Source organism: Stenella coeruleoalba (genome assembly GCF_951394435.1).
Source record: "Stenella coeruleoalba genome assembly, chromosome: 4".
In the NCBI taxonomy this organism is placed as follows: domain Eukaryota; kingdom Metazoa; phylum Chordata; class Mammalia; order Artiodactyla; family Delphinidae; genus Stenella; species Stenella coeruleoalba.
The window spans coordinates 32,540,743-32,563,539 of record NC_137149.1 but is presented as its reverse complement, the minus strand read 5'-3'; the positions used below and the strand labels follow the sequence as shown (position 1 = coordinate 32,563,539).

The 22,797-nt window shown below is 35.6% G+C and overlaps 1 long non-coding RNA gene across 3 annotated transcripts in view; it reads left to right on the top strand.

Moving 5' to 3' along the window:
• The window catches only part of LOC307185304, a 269,333-nt gene that overhangs the window by 145,392 nt on the left and 101,144 nt on the right, over window positions 1-22,797 (top strand). For all 3 annotated transcript variants that reach the window (XR_013827950.1, XR_013827951.1, XR_013827952.1), the window contains one exon: window positions 14,582-14,680. This is a non-coding gene — a long non-coding RNA (uncharacterized lncRNA). The remainder of the gene's footprint in view (window positions 1-14,581; window positions 14,681-22,797) is intronic.

Genomic DNA, 22,797 nt, shown 5'->3' with positions numbered 1-22,797 from the left:
TAGCCAGACTTGGTCCAGCAACTCCACGCTCATCACTCTACCTGAGTAGGATGTTGCACTGAACTCAAAATCACAGAATTCTGAGTGAGAGAGGTGGGACAGCAGAGCCCCACTTTGCTAGAGAAGAGAAAATTGGAATATAAACACCAGATGAGTTATGCCATATTTATAGCAATTTTTGTTTTTAATTTTCTATTTTGGTGGAAAATTGGAATATTACACCATTATAGAGCAAATAACATTGCTTTTTATAAAGTTGATTCCGTGTATCACTGATCATAGTCTTATTTACAACCCTTATAAAATGTTTTCCCTCCTCAGAATTTGGAGAGTGGAGATAGCATCAGTGACTTGATACCGGACAACCTCCTAACTCCCCACCCAATTGTGATATAAACATTCCATTTGTGGGAAAGGTGACATGAAGCTAGAAGAAATATCTGCTATAGTTTCTACAATGACTCCTTTGCAGGATTTTACTGTTTATAAAAGGTTATTTCTCAGCCTTGGACCTGTCTTTCCTATGTTGTGGAATTCTCCAGTGTGTGAGTGGTGGGAGGTATAGCCCTACCTGGACACCCCTCACCCCCCGCCTTTGGCCTTTCACCCTCAAAGCAGCAGAGGAGAAACCCTTCTTTTCCTATCAAGGAGGCAGCCAGATCCCAGTGATAGTTTCTCTTTTTAATGATTTTGGTTTTTGAGTGAGTGTCAGAAAGACACATGAAAGCTGAGATTTGATTTGTGGCTATTAGGTCTGTGGTCAGTGGTGGGACTTGTAAATAGTGGCAACACCTTAGTCTTTTTTGTCTAGATTATTTTTGCTACAAAGCCTCCTTTGGATTTATCCTGTTTGCTTAGCTTGATCTTCTGATTTTCATGTAAGCTGTAGCATCTACCTGACTTCTTGTCAAATATTCCCTTTCCCTCCAATATGATAGGTTTCTGTTTCTTGCAGCTAAAACTTCTGAGGAACAATCATGTTATTGCTTAGTCATTATTATTATTTTTTATTGCCAGAATTCAAATACTACAGTTCCCTGAATACATTTCTAAAGTTTTATGCATATTAGAAGAGCATGAAAATTACTTAGAAAAAGACTTCCTTGGCATTCTGTCCTTTAGGCTGATCAAAGGTATTACAGCTAATGTTATCATTGACTGTCATTTTAGTAATTCAGAATTTAAAGTCATATATTTTTTTAGAAAATAAAACAGCACAAAATAAGCCTTCATAAGACAACGTTAAAACATTTATGCTGCATTACAGTATTGAATGTCAATATTTGAAATATTCTTTTTGCATGAATTTATACTTAATTACTCATTTGAATTTTCATTAATAAATCAGTTCTATTCCTTGTTAATACAAGACAGTCATTGCCAGGTAATCCACAGTACTTTATAGAGCTGAGGCCTTTGGGGTTATCACATGGGCATTTATCTTATTAACAGACTCTTACTTTAAGAGCAAAAGAAAGGGGAAGATACTGAAAACAACTCTGGGTATGTACCCAGAGCTCTGACTTATTGAAAAAGCATTTTCTTCCATTAAAGTACAGTATTAGCAGAATGAAGTAGAGAAAGCCAAAATTTAGTGGATAAAATATACCTATGATATTTATCTGAGTAGAAGTATAGCAAAGGAGAGTTTAGCTACAGACATCTTGGTTAAAATGTGCTGACAGGAAATTCTTTATATTCATTAGTAATGTGTTTTTATGCCTAAAAACTTCAGAATATCCATACATATTGAAAACTGTATTCATAATATGAGTCTAGGGATATTGATGAAAGTATATCTCTAGAGGCAATGTTAAGAAGGAGGGAGGGATCTGGAGATCCACCACTGACCCCATGGCCCCTTCCTGACCTTGCAAATCCTACTTAATCTCTTAGTGCTTCGGTTTCCACGGCTACAACAGGGAATAATAATAGCTTTTGCACAGCAAAGGAAACCATAAACAAGACCAAAAGACAACCCTCAGAATGGGAGAAAATATTTGCAAATGAAGCAACTGACAAAGGATTAATCTCCAAAATTTACAAGCAGCTCATGCAGCTCAATAACAAAAAAAACAAACAACCCAATCCAAAAATGGGCAGAAGACCTAAATAGACATTTCTCCAAAGAAGATATACAGATTGCCAACAAACACATGAAAGAATGCTCAACATCATTAATCATTAGAGAAATGCAAATCAAAACTACAATGAGATATCATCTCACACCAGTCAGAATGGCCATCATCAAAAAATCTAGAAACAATAAATGCTGGAGAGGGTGTGGAGAAAAGGGAACACTCTTGCACTGCTGGTGGGAATGTGAATCGATACAGCCACTATGGAGAACAGTATGGAGGTTCCTTGAAAAAACTACAAATAGAACTACCATATGTCCCAGCAATTCCACTACTGGGCATATACCCTGAGAAAACCATAATTCAAAAAGAGTCATGTACCAAAATGTTCATTGCAGCTCTATTTACAATAGCCAGGAGATGGAAGCAACCTAAGTATCCATCCTCGGATGAATGGATAAAGAAGATGTGGCACTTATATACAATGGAATATTACTCAGCCATAAAAAGAAACGAAATTGAGCTATTTGTAGTGAGGTGGATGGACCTAGAGTCTGTCATACAGAGTGAAGTAAGTCAGAAAGAGAAAGACAAATACCGTGTGCTAACACATATATATGGAATTTAAGAAAAACAAAATGTCATGAAGAACCTAGGGGTAAGACGGGAATAAAGACACAGACCTACTAGAGAATGGACTTGAGGATATGGAGAGGGAGAAGGGTTAGCTGTGACAAAGTGAGAGAGTGGCATGAACATATATACACTACCAAACGTAAAATAGATAGCTGGTGGGAAGCAGCCGCATAGCACAGGGAGATCAGCTCAGTGCTTTGTGACCACCTAGAGGGGTGGGATAGGGAGGGTGGGGGGGAGGGAGACGCAAGAGGGAAGAGATATGGGAACATATGTATATGTATAACTGATTCACTTTGTTGTAAAGTGGAAAGAAACTAACACACCATTGTAAAGCAATTATACTCCAATAAAGATGTAAAAATAAAATAAAAAATACAATAATAATAGTACCTACACATAGGATTATTGTGAAGATAAAGTGTGAATACTTGTAAAGCTGGGCATGTAATAACTAACCATCACATTTTAACTACTGTTATTCATGACTTGATAAAATATCATGCAAAGTTTAACTGTCTATATAAATTTTTGTATGATATGTATATATTTCAAAAATTCATACATGATGTCTTTCATCTCTTCATTCTGTTTTTTAAACATTTGGTTCCTTATATTCTCCAATAAATTATGAACAAAGATTTTTATATCAACAGAACAGTTTCACAGTTGCCTAGAGAATTTTCTTTATTAAAATAAAATTGGCAAATTCTGGGAGAGAGAGGAATGCAGTAGATTTTCTTTGTCAAGCGTTCTTCATAGCTATCCTCATATCTGAAGTGTAGGCAGGCATTAAATGATTTTATTGAGTACATTATGTAAAAAATGTTGGTAAAGAATGTTTTAACTGTTCGTAAATGAGTGTAATACATGATGCAGAAAAGAATCCCTAATAAAGGAAGGAGTGGAAGCAATTACAACATTTACATAAGTTGAAAATGTTCATATGGTCTTAACAAATCACGTTTCCCCCAGAAAAACTAAGAATGGGAATAGTATGGGCGGAAATGAAAAGTTTTAGTCAATTGTTGAAAAGTTAATATTCTGCTTCTTGTCTTTCATTCTTCAAATGAAAGCCTTTGGGCAAACATGAATGTGTCTGTACCTAAGAATCTATTTATTTTCAGTTATAATTTCTAGCATGAATTTTCTCTGGGAATGTTACCAAAACAGAAATTTCTTCTATTGGCTCACACTATTTGAAAAAAAATCACTTAGTACAGCAAAAGTAAGGGTGGATTTTACATTTACTAATCACAGGCTTTTCCCATAGTGGAGCACAGGATACAAGTGGGAGAAAGGGGAGTTCTATTAATCAGTCAAGAACGATGCAGAATAAAGGGAGGGATCAGAGGATAGAAAACTACTGATTGAATCTCTTCTATTGGCTTAGGTGACCAAGGTACCTAAGTAACCAACACACACATAAACACACACACACACAATGCAGCCTTGACTTGTTAGTGGGTTGTCCACATTGCATGAACTCACTAGCACAGACGATTGCTTCATCCTTTGCACGGCTTTTTCTGCACAGCTGTGGCTGTGGACACTTCAAGGTTCTGTGAGCTCTCCTACAGTTTACAACCTTACAAGGGTGTTTTTCTACCAGCAGAACATTGGCCATAAATGTCTATTAGTCAAAATAACTGCGGCAGTTTTATAAGGCCTGTGAGTGCATATTTCCCAGTCTGCTTCTCCTTAAATTACTAAGAATGCAAAAATAACCAATAGTTTGACCTCTTAAATCACAAATTGGATAGGCTTACCATTAAAATATATTGTGAATGTGTTTCCCATTATTTAGCTCATTTAACATGTTCAGCGGCAAAAATTCAAATATTTTGAGTTGGTTATTTTTTTTTTTTTCACTTCACAGAAGGTGTGAGATGATTTTTCCAAGCCATCAAAGGATATTTAAAAGACTAGAATACAATTGGAGTATTGCTAATAGGTTGTCATTAACCATATGCATAAAAGATAAAGAATTTAAAAGATGCAGTAGGTTCAGAAATTATTTGGTTCTGTGTTATTCATTTTGATAGTCCTCACTGTGGAAAGTTAGCATAACTTGTTCAGTATGAAAAGTTATATTACTACAGTTGACCCTTGAAAAACATGGGTTTGAACTGAGCCACTTATACATAGATTATTTTCAATAAATACATACTACGGTACTAAATGTCTGAGGTTGGTTGAATTCATGGATGTGGAACTGTGCATATGGGGGTCCGATTGTAAAGTTATACTCAGAGTTTCTACTGGTGGGTTCTCACCCCTAAACCCTATGTTGTTCAAGGGTCAGCTATAAGTCATGTCCATAGAGTGAAAAAGAGGGGTCTAGAATGTAAAAAGTATTAACCGGCAAGTTGAAGAATGAGCAATAATAAATGGAGGAAAAATTATTAGAAATCCAACATAAACTTCAAGTTTATCTATATTTGATATGAATATTAGAATGCTGAATAGTATAAGTGAGTATATTCATCTGAGTTTTTTCTTTCCTAAATAAAGTTGATGCCTTTTATCTTCAATTTAATTAACCTGAAAAATATTTGAAAACCTAAAGAAATCATGTACATTTTAAAAAGCAGTCTTTGGTGTTAATTTCTGTGTATGCTTAGGATTTTCTCTGATATAGTTGAAAATGCTATAATAAGTGTGGAATAAAATGTTTGATGTGTGAGTTACAAGATCTGGTCACCAAGTAGCAATGTCATGTCAGAGATAATCTTTGATGGTAAAGTGACCCGTCAGAATTAATTACTATCAACTAGAGTTCAAAGATGTATTGACTAGCTGGAAAGATGACCAGGCAGAATAGCATCAGTTCAGATATTCTTGTCACACACAGTTGAGATCTGGTCTACATTCTAGCATTTCATTCAATATATTGTAATTCAGATTTAAAGGGGGAGGATTTTAAAGGGCATGTCTGTTCAATCTCAGCCTGCAAAAAATACAAAGATTACTTATATGAATACTATAATTTGTAATTTACTTATCAAGAATTAACACATGAAGAGGATGTACTTGTTTATTACAGTTTTCAAAACAAGCATTCCTTTATGTAAAAGACAGTAGACTTTTATTTTTATATTGCTATTGCTGGATCATTCATGGATTTCTTAAAGTATAAGCTGACCTCTTTCCCTGGGTTCTTAAATACCCCCTGTGACACTTCCCTCAGATTAAGCTCCTCTGTGCAAGATCTTTCCAACATACCCTGACATTCCAACATTTTTTTTTCTACTGCCTGAAAAATAATGCTGGAGCAGTGAGAAGATCTAATTACTGTACAGTAGGTTACATTTGAGAGCAGAGCATTACATAGATACAAAACACTATTATTAGAAGATTAAATCCTGAACTTAAAGTAAGGGAGTCTTTTCCCCTTTGTTTCATCTTGAGAAATGTGAAGTGGCTTATAATAAGCCAAAGGAAATTAAAGCATTGATGAGAGAGAGAGAGGCTTGCAGGTGGTTGCCTGCAGTTTATCGATGAGCCACACATAGTGCTGCTGCAAACCTGTATTTTATTTCAGAAAGCATGTCATAAAGGTAAAAATGTGTTCCATTAAAATCAGATTCCGAATGTGTTTCATTAAAACAAGATTTTGCAAGCTATCCAGATGAGGTGTAGCTCCTCGTAGACAGAAAATTGAAGCATGTAAAGTTTCTCAGTGAATAGATAAAAGTTGTCTGTGTCTTCTTTGAATTGGTCATTTGTCATTTACAGTTCCTCTTTTTAAAGGATAATAATAGTGGGTAAAGACCTCAACAGTAAAATTATGGCAACTGTTACTGTTTAAATAACCTAGTACTATCAGCCAAAAGAAAGACTTAAGGAGAAGTAGTGGATTTAGCAGCTTTCAACTATGCAGTCCCCATTTGTGTTTTGTCAGAAACAAAACCACTAATGTGAGCTAGAGCAGGACAGCCTAGTAGTTAATGTAATGGTATTCTTACAGCAAATGTGAAGCATTGATTCTGTGTTTTAAAATGAATGTTTTGTTGCTCTTATACTAAAAGAGCTCTGATATTATTATTTGTTTTTAAAGCAATTTTGATCTAAAATATGCGTAACAGCCCTTTCCAGCTTCTTTCTCTCTCTCTCTTCCTCTCATTTTGAATGTATATTGTGGTTATATGATTGTGTAAGAAGCATTTTTCAGTACACTTAAAATGTATATTATTATTTCCACCTCCTCCCTAATACACACACACACACACACACACACACACACACACACACACACACACACTTCAATTAAGTGGATTTTAGTTAATGGGGTAAACCAATAGCTCACTTGAGTTCTAAAGGGTTTCTCAATACTTTATGTACAGTCTAGTTGAGGATAAAATGAAAACGAATTGGAACAATATATAGCTTTCTCTATTGTATTATTAACTGTACAGAAATCCTTGATGAATTACTACCTGTCAGGATATTTTGTGGTGCCAATAGACTCTTTAATTAGATTAGAAGTTAACAACTAGTTTAATCTTTTTCGTAGAACATTTTAGTTCATTTCTTTCACATTTTTTTTCTACGTATTAGATTGAAAGCACTATGTTTCTTACACTTCAGAGTCAATACCTTACCTAGAAATTATCCTTACCATAAAGGAATTAAATCCTGTTATTATTATATTTCCATTCCTGCTACTTTAAAATTACATTTGAAGATATGAGGCGTACTGATTAGCCGTTAGGGCTTTGAGCTGGTGGTCTCACAGTGCACAAGCAAGAGACCTGTGAGAGGTTGCTTAACGTCTATTTTACTCAGTTTTTTCCACTGTAAAATGGAAAAAATAACACCTACTTCACAGTATTATGATAAAAATTAAATGAGGTAATTCGTAAAGTACTTAACAGAGAAGTTAGCTCCATCTTGAAGGAAGAGGTACGGAGAAGTGAGGGGCAGTTTTGTGAGCAGAAAGGAAAGACTCCGGTCTGTGCACTAGAATGTATAATATATCTGGGGAACTGCAGACCAAGTGCTTCACCTGCTGTCTCTGCTCAGGTGGATATAATTAATAAATCCTCTAACTGAAATTCAAGTTAACCTCTCTTGTACCATTGATCAACATCCCTGCACAGAGGACACAAAGATGGAGTAAATGTGGAGGCTCCCTTTGCTATTACCACATGCGTAAGCTGGCTGGTTGCTTAGACCGTCCTCCTTATTCTAACTATGAGAGGATAGGGCTCCTGGGAGAGAATACCAAAGTGATCATCAACACCTGAACATACTAAGTGCATAATGTGCGCATATTTCACTGTTGACACGGTGCTTGTCCACCTGCGCGCTTCAAGACCATTCCTGCTGAGAAGAGGGACGGAAGGAGTGATCTTGGCGATTCCTACAGGCATCTCACATTTCCACAGAAAGAAAGTGAGTTAAAATTGTAAAACCAGTTGCTTTTGTTGGGTCCACAGACAAACAAAAAGCCAAAATAAGTCCTAAATCAGGAAATGGGTATTCTGTGTTCTAGCTTGACTACAGAATCCCAGTGTACAAGCCAGTTAATCTATCTGAATCTCAGCTTTTTATATATAAATTCAAAATTGTGGATTAGTGTATCTTTAAGGTCCCATCTGGGTCCAGAATGGTAGCAAAATATAGCTGTGGCACAGCTAAAAGTACCAGTGACTAAGCTGGGTCCTATTAATGGCCGGTCAGCTTACCTTCCAATAGGATTTTGAGACATGATTGTTCCTCTCATTAATGAAGGGAAGAAAATAAGTTTAATACAGATGGACCTCGTCCTTTCACTCATATAGCACACTGGCAAATGTCCCAGCAAAACCTGTGTTCTCAACCGCATTATGCGGTAGAGACAATTTTACCTGCTGGCAGGCTCTTTATCTAAAATTGATACGTCATATGTAATGAATCAAAATGACACTTGACAACTCAGAGTTTAGTAACAATTCCAGTGTTTACATATTTTACTGAACTTTTATCTCTAAAAAAAAAAAATCTGGAAATCTCATGAAAGAGGATTTTCTCTTTGTTGGTTTTTCAAGTACATAAAACTGCAGTAAAGCAAAGGCAATGGAAAACAGCCTTTGGCCTGAGACTTTTCTCTGCTTCCTAATTTTAGCCAACTCAAAAGCTTGTCTTACACAATTGTGGAAACAGTGAGTCTGGTGTTAGACTAATCAAGAACTGTAGAAAGACTAGAATGAATAAAATAAGTTAGTCATGAAGTGTTTTTGAACTTTCATGTAGGTTTGGGTTTCAGTTCATCTTGATGATGAAAATTCCAATATGTTTAGATTTTATGTAACCTGATTTATCAACCATATTAGAATTCAAATTATCTGTTTCTAAAGTGTAACTGTGTTCACCTTTATGCCTTTTCTCCAAAATGTGAGAAGTATAGAGAGTAGATTTCATACAGTTATATGTATCAAAATTGAAATTGAAACTAATTGAAATTTTAAGTGCTTAAATGATCTGTATTATTATAAAGTTATAAACTGGTATAACCAAATACTTCTAGGGGACCAAAAATAACATTTTTCTCTGAGGAATTTGCTAAAATACAGTGTAGTCACATTAATATAAGTTCATTTCTTCCCTGAAAGAAAAAAATCAAGGAAATAACAACAGGTGCTGGGCTAAGTAACAGTCTCTAGTGATTATAAAAAATAACAATGAAAAGTTTTAATGGGAAAACTCTAAGTGCTAGAAGCATTGGAAGAGCAGATTGAAGATTAGAATTAGAATCCGCATGGGAAAGAGAGAGGTAAATTCTTTACCATAAATCAAATAGATATTTAATTTGAAATCAAACATGAACCTGAACATGTGTCATATAATCTGGCTAAATACACCTGGGTTTTATTAAGATTGTGTGAGCCAAAGACCACAGTGCTTTAGACAAGCTTGAGCAAATCCTCTGCTAAAGAGAAAAACAAACATACTATATGTCTTACTCTTGGCAAATAAAACCCCCAAACTCCAACTCATCAACTTCAAGGAATTGATGGACTGAATTTCCAAACAGGCACACTATATTTGGAAATCAGTACGGTACAACGTTGAACAGCACACATTTTAAAGTGATATAGTCTTGGGTTCAAATCTGGACATTTCTACTCACTGTATGATTTTAAGCAGCTTCTTGTCACTTCAGTTTCTTCATTGTAAAATGTGTACTATTATAGTTCAGTGTTATAGGATTGTTATGTAAAATAAACGTGTGTCAAATGCCTAGTACAATGCCTGTACAAAATAAGATCTTCATAAATAGTGGCTACTTTTATTTTTATTGTAAATTGAGTGTTAATTTAGTGCCATTTAGACTCTTTTAATTCATGGAATACTTTACGTTAAAAGAAACGTAGAACTATATACCTCTTCTCAATTTGCCATTTCATATATCCTAACTAATACAACTCTTTAAGAAGTTTTCATGGTAATTTTTTTAGATTTTATTTTACTATTCTTCCTTGTTTATAGAAAAATTACTCGAATAAGGCTTTTGTACAGATTTACCAATTGTTTACATTTCTACCTCATTTTTCAGTTCTTTTTAATTGAAGTATAGTTGATGTACAATATTATATGTTTCAAGTATACAAGTTTAAGGTATACAACATAGTGATTTGAAAGTTTTAAAGGTTATATTCCATATATAGTTATAAAATATTGGCTATATTCCCTGTTTTGTACAATATATCTTGTAGCTTATTCATTTTATACATAGTAGTTTATACCTATTTTACCCCATTTGTTTTATGTTCTCTCTCTACACACACACACACACACACACACACACACACACACACACACATGTTTTCTGTGTATTCTAAAAACATTTAAAAGTAAGTTGGAGAGAGTGCGCTGTTTTATTCTAAATGCTTCAGTGCATATTTCCTAAGAATGTGGTCATTCCTTTACATCACCTCAGTTTAGCAGTCAAACAGGAAATGTAACATTGATATGATACTGTTATCCAATCCACAGTCCATACTCACATTTGATTAGTTGTTTCAGTTATATCCTTTATAGCTATTTTTTCCCAGTCCAGGATCCAATCTAGGGTCATAAATTATATTTTGTTTTCATGTCTCTTTAGTCTCTTTTAATCTGGAAGAGTTCCTCAGCCTTTTTTTTTTCTTTTTATATTTTTTTATTTAATTATAGTTGGCATACAATATTATATTAGATTTAAGTATATAATATAATGATTTGACATTTATATACATAACTAATTGATCACCGTGTAAGTCTAGTAACCATCTGTCACCATACAGAGTCATTTCAGTATTATTGACTATATTCCCTATGCTGTATATTACATACCTGTGATTATTTATTTTGTAACTGGAAGTTTGCATCTCTTAATTCCTTTCACCTATTTCACCCAACCTGCCACCTCCCTCCCCTCTGGGAACCATCTGTTTGTTCTCTGTATCTATAAGTCTGTTTCTGTTTTGTTTTGTTTGTTTTTTTAGATTCCCCATATAAGTGAAAATATACAGTATTTGTCATTCTCTGTCTGATTTATTTCATATAGCATAATACCCTCTATGTCCATCCATGTTGTTGCAAATAGCAATATTTCATTCTTTTTTATGGCTGAGTAATATATTCCATCGTATGCATATACACCACATCTTTTATATCTATTCATCTATTTATGTGTACTTTGGTTGCTTCTATATCTTAGCTATTGTAAATAATGCTGCAATGAACATAGGCACGCATATATCTTTTCAAATTAGTGTTTTCATTTTCTTTGGATAGATACCCAGAAGTGGAATTACTGGATCATATGGAATTACTGGATCATCATCAATAGAATTAAAAATTCTATTTTTAATTTTTTGAGGAACCTCCATACTATTTTTCATAGAACCTGCACCAATTTGCATTCCCATCAACAGTGTATGAGGTTTCCCCTTTCTCTACATCCTTGTCAACACTTGTTATTTCTTGTCTTTTGGATAATAGCCATTCTGACAGGTGTGAGATGGTATCTCACCATGGTTTTGATTTGCATTTCCTTGATGGTTAGCGATGTTCAGCATATTTTCATGTGTCTATTGGCCATTTGTATGTTTTCTTTGGAAAAATGTCTATTCAGGTTCTCTGCTCATGTTTTAATTGGATTTTTTTTGTTGTTTAGACTGAGTTGTATGAGTCATTTACATATTTTGGATATTAACCCCTTATCAGATATATTACTTGCAAATAACTTCTCCCATTCTGTAGGTTGGCTTTTCATTTCGTTGATCATTTCCTTCCCGTGCAAAAGCTTTTTAGTTTGAGGTCGTCTCATTTGTGTATTTTTGCTTTTGTTTCCCTTGCCTGAGGAGATGAATCCAAAAAGTATTGCTAAGACTGGTGTCAAAAAGTGTACTGCCTGTGTTTTCTTCTAGGCATTTTATGGTTTCAGGTCTTATATTTAAGTCTTTAAGGCAATTTGAGTTTATTTTTGTATATGGTGTAAGAAAGTGGTCTAGTTTGATTCTTTTGAATATACCTGTCCAGTTTTCCCAACAGCGTTTACTGAAGAGAATGTCTTTCCCCCATTATATAGTTTTGGATCCTTTATCATAAATTAATTGATCATATAAGGATGGAGTTATTTCTGGGCAGTCTATTCCGTTTCATTGATGTATGTGTCTGTTTCTGTGCCAGTACCATACAATTTTGATTACTATGGCTTTATAGTATAGTGTGAAATCAAGGAGCATGACACCTCCAGGCTTCTTGTAAGATTGCTTTGGCTATTTGGAGTCTTCTTGTTCCAAACCAATTTTGGGATGACTAGTTCCAGTTCTGTAAAAAATGCCATTGGCATTTTGATGGGGATTGTTTTGAATCTGTAGATTGCTTTGAGTAGTATGGATATTTTAACCACATTAATTCTTCCAGTCCATGGCCCCAGTATATCTTTCTATTTATTTGTGTTGTCTTTAATTTCCTTCATCAGCATCTTACTTTCAGAGTACAGGTCTTTCACTTCCATGGTTAAACATATTCCTAGTTATTTTATTCTTTTTGATGCAATTGTAAGTGGGATTGTTTCCTTAATTTCTCTTTCCGATAGTTTTTATTAGTATATAGAAATGCAACAGGTTTCTATATATTGATTTTGTATCCTGCAACTTTACTAAATTCATTTATTAGTCCTAATATTTTTTGGTGGAGTCTTTAGGGTTTTCTATATACAGTATCATGTCATCTACAAATAGTGATAGTTCTGCTTCTTCCTTTTCAATTGGATTTCTTTTATTTCTTTTTCTTGTTTCAGTGCTGTCACTTGGACTTAAAATTCTATGTTGAATAAAAGTGGCAAGAGTGGACATGCTTGACTTGTTTCTGATATTAGAAAAAATGCTTTCAGCTTTTCACCACTGAGTATGATGTTGGCTTGGGGTTTGTCATATATGAACTATATTATGTTGAAGTATGTTCCCTCTATACCACTTTGTTAAGAGTTTTTATTGTAAATGGATATTGAATTTTGTCAAATTCTTTTTCTGCATTGACTGAGATAGTCCTACAATTTTTATCCTTTGCTTTGTTAATGTGATGGATCACATTGATTGATCAGTGGATATTGAACCATCCTTCCATCCCTGGAGCAAATCCCACTTGATCATGGTGTATGATCCTTTTAATGTATTGTTGAATTCAGTTTGCTGATATTTCGTTGAGGATTTTTGCATCTGTGTTCATCAGGGATATTGGCCTGTAATTTTCTTTGTAGTGTCTGGTTTTAGTATCAGGGTAATGCTGGCCTCGTAGAGGGAGTTTGGAAGCATTTCTTCCTTTTCAGTTTTTTGGAATAGTTTGAGAAGGCTAGGTATTAAATTCTTTTTCAAATGTTTGGTTGAATTCCCCTTTGAAGCCATCTGGACCAGGACTCTTGTTTGTTGGGAGTTTTAAAATACTGATTCAATTTCAATGCTAGTGATTAGTGTGTTCAGACTTTCTATTTCTTCCTGATTCAATATTGGAAGATTATACATTTCTAGTAATTTATCCATTCCTTCTAGGTTGCCCAATTTTTTGGTGTACAGTTGTTTACAGTAATCTCTTATGATCCTCTGTATTTCTGTCCTGTCAGTTGTAACTTTTCCACTTTCATTTCTGATTTCATTTACTTGGGCCTTTTTTTTTTTTTTTTTTGAGGAGACTGGGTAAAGTTTTATTGATTTTGTTTCTTTTCAAAAAAGCAACTCTTAGTTTCACTGATCTTTTCTATTGTTTTTTTTTAGACTCTATTTCATTTGTTTACACTCTGATCTTTATTATTTATTTCCTTCAAAGCCTGACTTTGGGCTTTGTTCATTATTCTTTTTCTAGTGCATTTTGGTATAAGGTTAGATTATTTATTTGAGATTTTTAGATCTTATTTCCTGGGGTAATGTTGTATCACTATAAACTTCCCTGTTAAAACAGCTTTTGCTGTGTCCCATAGACTTTAGAAGGTTGTTTCCATTTTTATTTGTCTTAAGGTATTTTTTAATTTCCTCATTGATTTATTCATTGACCATTGGTGGTTTAGTAGCATGTGGATTAGCTTTCACATGTTTGTGGTTTTTTTTTCAGTTTTCTTCTTGTACATTTGACCCTTGAGCAATGTAGGTTTGAACTGCGTGGGTCTGCAGATTTCTTTTCAATAAGTATACAGTTGGCCCTCCATATCCATGGATGTAGAATCTGTGGCTATGAAGGGCTGACTGTAAGAGACTTGAAAATTTATGGATTTTTGTATCCATGGGAAGTCCTGGAACCAATCCCCTGTGGATACCAAGGGATGACTGTAACTGCTTTCTAGTTTCATATTGTCGTGGTTGAAAAGATATTTGATATGATTTCTTTCTTATTTCTTGTAGGCAGCATATAGATGGGTCCTGTTTTTTCATCCATTCAGCCACCCTACGTCTCTTGACTGAAGTAGTTGGTCCATTTAAATTTCAAGTAATTATTAATAGGTATGTACTTATTGCTATTTTGTTAATTGTTTTCTGGTTGTTTTTATAGTTCTTCTCTGTTCCTTTCTCCTTTTCTTGCTCTCTTCCCTTGTAATCATTATTTTCTTTAGTGTAAAATATGATGGCAAAAACGTAAAACATTGGAGGGAGTAAAAAATGAAGGGCTTTTATTAATAGAATTCACTCTATCTATCTTGTTATATATGAACCTCATATATATATACCAGTGAAATTTTTTCTTTCATAATTTTCTTATTTCTAGTTATGGCCTTTTCTTTTCCATTTGAAGAAGTCCCTTTAACGTTTCTTGTAAGGCTGGTTTAGTGGTGAATGAACGTTTTTAGCTTTCGCTTGTCTGGGAAACAATCTCTCCTTCAATTCTGAATGATAACCTTATTGGATAGAGAATACTTAATTGTAAGTTTTTTCCTCTCAGCACCCTGAATATATTGTGCTGTTCCCTTCTGGCCTGTAAAATTTCTGTTGAATAATTAGCTGATAGTCTAACATGGTTCCCTTGTACATAACTAGCTGTTTTCCTCCTGCTGCTTTTAAGATCCCCCTTTAACTTTTGATACTTTAATTATAATGTGTCTTGGTGTGGGTCTCTTTTGGTTCATCTGATTTGGGACTCTCTGTGCCTTTTGGACTTGGATGTCTGTTTCCTTTGCCAGCTTAGGGAAGTTTTTGGCCAGTATTTCTTTAAGTAGGTTTCTCTGTCCCTTTCTCTCTCTCTTCTCCTCTGAGATCCCTATAATGAGAATGTTAGTAAACTTGATGTGTCAGAGGTCCCTTAAACTATCCTCATTTTAAAACTTTCTGTTCTCTTTCTACTGTTCTGATTTATTCATTTCCATTACCCTGTCTTCCAGATCTCTGATTTGTTCTTCTGCATCCTCAAATCTCCTGTTGATTCCCTCTGGTGTATTTTTCATTTCAGTTGTTGTATTCTTCAGTTCTGATTGATTCTTTTTATAATTTCTATCTCGTTCTTGAAGTTCTCACTGTGTTCATCCATTATTCTCCTGAGTTTGATGAGAATTTTTATGACTATTACTTTAAACTCTTTATCTGGTAATTGCTGATTTCTATTTCATTTAGTTCTTTTTCTAGGGTTTTGTCTTATTTTTTGTTTGGAAGGTATTTGCATCTTCATTTTGCCTGTGTCTCTGTGTTTGTTTCTATGTACTAGTTATATCAGCTATGTCTTCCAGTCTTAAAGTGGCCTTATGTAGAAGGTATTCTCTGGGGCCCACTGGCACAATCCCTCCTGGTTACCAGAGCCACGTGTACCCAGTGTCTCTCCTGTGTGCGCTGCATGTATGCTCCTGTTGTGGTTGAGCTACAATTGCTGCAGGCATGCTGGTGGGCAGGGCTGGTCCCTTGGACCTGGAGCCACTTAGGAGGGGCACTGATGCCACCTGGGGCTGCCTACCAGGTTGGGTGGGGTGGGACCTGCACATTAACATTCACCAAATATGCTATCAGCTAAGCCATAGACAAGCTTCAATAAACTGAAAACAGTTTAAACTTACAGAGTATGTTTTCTGACTAGAAGGGAATTAAGTTAGAAATTAATAATAGAAAGATATCTGGAATTATCAAATATTAGGAAATTAAATGATATTTTGCTAAATAATCCATGGATTAAACAAGAAATTGCAAAGGAAATTATATTTCAAACTGGTTGAAAATGAAAATACAATATATCAAGTGTATTAAAATATGTGAAGTATTGCTAAATCAGTGCTTAGAGAAAAATTTATATCTTTAAATACTTTTATTAGAAAAAATAAATGATTTAATATCAGTGATCTAAAGTTCCAATTTAAGAAGCTAAAAAAGAAGAAATTAAAAACCAGTGTAAGTAAAAGAAAGGAAATAATAAATATAGTATCAGAAATCAGTTAAGTAAAAAATGGATAAATATTATAGAAAATCAGCTATCAATAAAATTATTAATCCTTTAATTAGACTGAGGAAGAAAAAGAAAGACGACACAGATTTCCAAAATCAGTTGTCTTTGACTTGCGTCTGTGATTCCTGGATTCCATATATTGCTGTTTTTGAATTTATGCCTTCATTTTGGTGATAGGGCATATCCACTAGCTTCCTGAGAAAAGGTCCATGGGGTATAAATGTTTTAAGATTTTGTGAGATGAAAATATATGTTTTTATCACCAAATTTGATTTGTAGTTTGAGAGATTATAGAATTCTAGATTGGAAATTAGTTTTCCCAAGAACTTTGAAAGCATTGCTGCTTGACTCCAGTATAACTTTAGAGATGTCTGGTGCCATTTGATGACATCAGTCTTTCATAGGTCAACTTTATTTTTTTCCTTCTAGAAACTTACAGAATTTTCGTTTGTCCCTATTTGTTCTTTTAAGTTTTTATTACACTTATTGAATCCATTCAGTCTGGAAACTCATTTTTCTCCAGTTCAAAGAAGACTTCCGTGTGTGTGTGTGTGTGTGTGTGTGTGTGTGTGTGTGTGTGTGTGTGTGCGCGCACGCGCATGTGTGCGTGCGTGTGCATGCACGTGTGTTTTAAATTATAATCTACTTCCTTCTATTTGCTCTTATTTTTGCCTTAAAGAGCTCCTATTGGGTATTGGACCTCTGGATTAATAATATTTTTTGTCTCTTGATCTCTTTATCTGTTTGTTCTAATTTCCTGGAAGTTTCTTTAACTTTATCATCCAACCTTGTTGCAGTTATCTACTGCTGTGTAATAAACTACTCCAAACATAGCACCTTATAATACTTGTTTTATTAGAGGCATACCTTGAAGATATTGCAGGTTTGGCTCCAGACCAGCACAGTAAAGTGAATATTGCAATAAAATGAGTCACATGAAAGTTTTGGTTTCCAAATGCATATAAAAGTTATGGTTACATTATGTTCTACTCTATTAAGTATGCCATAGCATTGTATCTAAAAAATAATGCATATTCCTTAATTTAAAACTACTTTATTGCTGGGACTTCCCTGGTGGCGCAGTGGTTAAGAATCCACCTGCCAAGGTGGGGGACACAGGTTTGATCCCTGGTCCGGTTGACCCCACATGCTGTGAAGCAACTAAGCCCGTGTGCCACAACTACTGAGCCTGCGCTCTAGAGCCTGAGAGCTTCAACTACTGAGCCCCTGTGCCACAAATACTGAAGCCCATGTGCCTAGAGCCCATGCTCTGCAACAAGAGAAGCCACCGCAATGAGAAGCCAGTGCACCGCAGTGAAGAGTAGCTCCCACTTGCCGTAGCTAGAGAAAGCCCGCACGCAGCAACAGACCCAATGCAGCCAAAAATAGATTAATTAATTAGTTAATTAATTTAAAATCTGATTGTGTGTCCCACTTTCTCAAGGGGATTTTCAAAGAGTTTTGAGCTACCTTGGAACAAATATAATTTTCTTGGAATACAGTCTTAAAGAGTTATGTGTAAATGGTCATCCAGATTTTAGGTTTAACAGTACCTTCTACACTATGACTACTCTTGCAAAAGTCCCAAGACATAGAGCCTGGGCTGTGAAGCTTACGTTTATGCTGGTTTTGCTGGTGGCTGCTTCTGGTTAAGGTTAAGACCTACTGATAACAGGATCAATAGAGGAAACTGCAGCAGGGACAATAACAAAAATCAAGGTCAACAAGGACTATGCAACCCATATGTGATATTAAAACATTAAAGTGGAAATCACAGCCATCTGAAACCCAAACACTTAACCTTCTAAGTCACTTATTCAGTAATGTTTCATTCTTTAAAAATGTAACATATAAATTCCTCTCTGTACACTGAGGAATGCAAATTCAAAAGAAAGCACACAATTAGGGGACAAGTAGAAGTACAAAAGAAAGATGGACTTTTCAAGTCACTTTTTCACCCAAAGAACATAATGGGGCTACTTCTCATTCCCCAGGTATTTCTTTTTTCTTTTTTTCCATAATTTCTTAAAATCAGACAGTAGTGAAGTTTTGCTGCATTGATTCACTCTTCCTTACACAAACCATTTCTCTCTAGCATGCAGTGCTGTTTGATAACATTTTACGCACAGTAGAACTTTCAAAATTATGGAGTTATTCCTCTCAAATTCTGCCATTGCTTTATCGACTAAGTTTGTGTAATACTCTAAATGCTTTGTTTTTATTTCAGCAATTTTCACAGCATCTCCTTCCATCTGTAGAAACCACTTCCTTTGCTCATTCATTAAAAGCAACTCCTTATCCCTTAAAGTTTTATCATGAGATTGCAGCAATTTAGTCACATCTTCAAACTCTTCTAATTCTAGTTCTCGTGCTATTTCCACCTCATCTGCAGTTACTTCCTCCACTGAAGTCTTGAACCCCTCACAGTCATCCATGAGGGTTGAAGTCAACTTCTCCCAAACTCCTGTGAATGTTGCTGTTACCTCTTCCCAGGAATCATGAATGTTCTTAATGGCATCTAGAATGATGAATCCTTTCCAGAAGGTTTTCAGTTGACTTTGCCCAGATCTATCAGAGGAATCACTGGATATGGCAACTATAGCCTTGTGAAATGTATTTTTTAAATAATAAGACTTGAAAGTCAAATTTACCCCTTGATCCACAGGCTGCAGAATGGATGTTGTGTTAGCAGGCATGAAAACAATCTTAATCTCATTGTACATCTCCATCAGAACTCTTGGGTGACTAGGTGCATTGTCAGTGAGCAGTAACATTTTGAAAAGAATCTTTTTTTCTGAGCACAGGTTCTCAACAGTGGGCTTAAAATATTCAGTAAACCATGCGATAAGCAGATGTGTTGTCATTTAGGCTTTGTTGTTCCATTTACAGAGCACAGGCAGAGTAAATTTAGCACCATTATTAGGGGCCATAGGATTTTTAGAACGGTAAATGAGCATTGCTTTCAACTTAAAGCACCAGTTGCATTAGCCCCTAACAAGAGAGGCAGCTGCCCCTTTGAAGCTTTGAAGCCAGCTATTGACTTTTCCACTGTAGCTATGAAAATCCTAGATGGCGTCTTCTTCCAATAGAAGGCTGTTTCATCTACAATGAAAATCTGTTATTTAGTGTAACCACCTTCATTAATTATCTTAGCTGGGTCTTCTGGATAACTTGCTACAACTTTTACATCAGCACTTTGCTGTTTCACTTTAGTTTTTATGTTATGGAGATGGTTTCTTTCCTTAAACCTCATGAACCGAACGCCGCTAGCTTCAAACTTCTGCATCTTTCCCACTGTTCTCAGCCTTCGCAGAATTGAAGAGAGTTAGGGCCTTGCTCTGGATTAGGCTTTGGCTTAAGGGAATGTTGTGGCTGGTGTGTTCCAGACCAGTACAACTTTCTCCATGACAGCAATAAGGCTGTTTTGCTTGCTTATGATTTGTGTGTTCACTGGAGTGGCACTTTAAATTTCCTTCAAGAACTTTTTCTTTGCATTCATAACTTGACTGTCCATTTGGTGCAAGAGACTTTGATTTTAGCCTGTCTTAGCTTTAGACATGCCTTCTTCACTAAGCTTAATCATTTCTAGCTTTTGATTTAAAGTGAGAGATGTGCGACTTTTCCTTTCACTTGAATGCTTGAAGGCCATTGTAGAGTTATTAATTGGCCTAATTTTAATATCATTGTGTCTCAGGGAATAGTGAGGCTCAAGGATAGGGACAGAGACAGGGAGAAGCCGGTTGATCGGTTGAGCAGTCAGAACACACACATTTATTGATGTTTGCCGTCTTACATGGGCATGGTTTGTGGCACCCCAAAATGATTACAGTAGTAACTTCGAAGATCACTGATCACAGACCGCCATGACAGTTATAATAATAATGAAAAATTTGAAATGTTGCGAGAGTTACCAAAATGTGACACAGAGACACAAAGTGAGCAAATGCCATTGGAAAAAGGGTGCCAATAGACTTGCTTGACACAGGGTTGCCACAAACCTTCAATGTGTGAAAAAAATGCAATATCTGCAAAGTGCAATAAAGTGAAGCACAATAAAATGAAGTATGACTGTATATCTTGTGATTTTGTGGGCCAAGAATTTAGGCAGCACTTAGTTGTTCCAAGTGATGTTGATGGAGGTTACATGTATTCAGCTGTTAGGTGGGCTGGTCTGAATGGTTTAAAATAGTTTTACTCACATGTCTGGAGCCTTAACAGGAAGCCAAATGTTGACCAGTGTGTCTGCTTATAGCCTCTTGAATATGGTGCTATAAGGGTAGTCAGATATCTTACATGGTGACTGTGGGAACCCAATGATTATGTCCCAAGATCTTCAGTGATAGCTGTAGGGATCCATCCTTATGACCTAACTGCAGAAGTCCCAAATATCACCTCTACTACATTTCATTGACCCAATAAGGCCAACCCCTCCACCTGTCAATGAAGGAAATAGCAAATAATTTGTAGACATCTATAATCTGCCACATATTTAATTACTAAGAATTCTTTCTTGTTCTCTGATTTGATTTTTTTTAATCTTTTCAGGGAACCAATATCTTCTTTTTTTCCTTTTCTATGAGTATGTTAATTATTTTTTAGTTTTATTTTCCTTTGTCCCTCTTTCCTTTGGTATTCTTTTTACATTTTCCTCCATTAGATTGATCCATTCTTTTATTTTCATGTGCAGGATTTCCAAATAGGACTGGTGATCTTGGCTGACTTTGATGTTTAAGACAGAGGCCTTAAAAAAGTTCATTTGAAACTATCAGTGGGTAGAAGGACTTTTGTCAACTGGTTTGCCTCAAGTAAGGCAATAGAGCTAGGTCTGTCTGTTTTGTTAGTAGTTCCACAAATGTCAGTTCTCTCTCTTTAGCCAGTCATTTTCTCTTGTGATTAATTTCTCCTGTGAGCCCTGCTGCCTGAACTTGGGACTGAAAAGGAGAAGGGAGTTGTGTGTTGACTTTCTCATACTAGGCTGTAGGATTTCCCCAGGTGTTCTCCCTGTTTCTGGGCCCCGTGGTCTTAAATGTTAGTATAGTTATTCACCTCTCTGTACACAGAGGCTCTTTTGTGGACTTCTCCAAAGAGCAAATCTCAATTTCCTGCTGCAGTCAGGGAGGGTTATAGGGGTACAGGTTGTGAAAAGGTATCTGGGATCTAACTTCTCCTTTTAACCCAATCTTCTGTCACTTCTGTGTCTTTATTGTTACCCTCTGTGACACCAGATCCTTCCAGTCTTGAACCTTTCCTCTTATTATTATTTCCTTCTGCGGGCATTTAGATTTCTCTTACCACACTCTGCCAAGTCTGTTACCATTCATCAGTCTGCTTTGCAGCTTCCAAAATTTAGTGATTTTTCTCTGGAATTTCCTCTCTTATCCTCCATGCTCTTGTGGATTTATACTTTAAAAAATGTATTTGCTCTATTTTAATGTAGTTCTGGAAGGTATTGGAGATCAACACATAAATTAAACCTGCTGTTGTTAGAAAAGGTCTCAAATATTATTTTAACCTTTTTTCTCTTTTTTTTTTTTTTTGGTACTAGAGCTGCTATTAAGAAGAAAATTTAACTGGTTGCTTATAGTTCAGAATGATCAATAAGAGGGAGGTGATATTCTGATTTTCCATTTGAGTATGTTTAGTGGAGATACTAACATTAAGAGATAAAGAGGGCTTCCCTCGTGGCGCAGTGGTTGAGAGTCCGCCTGCCGATGCGGGGGACATGGGTTCGTGCCCCAGTCTGGGAAGATCCCACATGCTGCAGAGCGGCTGGGCCCGTGAGCCATGGTCGCTGAGCCTGCGCGTCCGGAGCCTGTGCTCCTCAACGGGAGAGGCCACAACAGTGAGAGGCCCGCGTACAGCAAAAAAAAAAAAAAAAAAAAAAAAAAAAAAAAGTTAAAGAGAATACAGGATCTTGGATAATCATCACCCAAATATACCTGAAATATTTACAGAGAATTTAACTTTTTAAAATGCTATTTGTTACCTGTTTTTTTCTTGGAAAACATTCAAATTGATTTATATTACAAAACTATACATGTACACTTATCAGATTTTTCCAGCCTCATTTGTAGGAAGAATAACACTGGTGTTTCTGAAGGAACACAGAATGAAAATGAAATGATTGTAGTTACGGTTTTCCCACTTGGAACTCTTCTCTTGTCCTTCCCTCTCAAAACAGCACTCTTGCCAGTGCAGG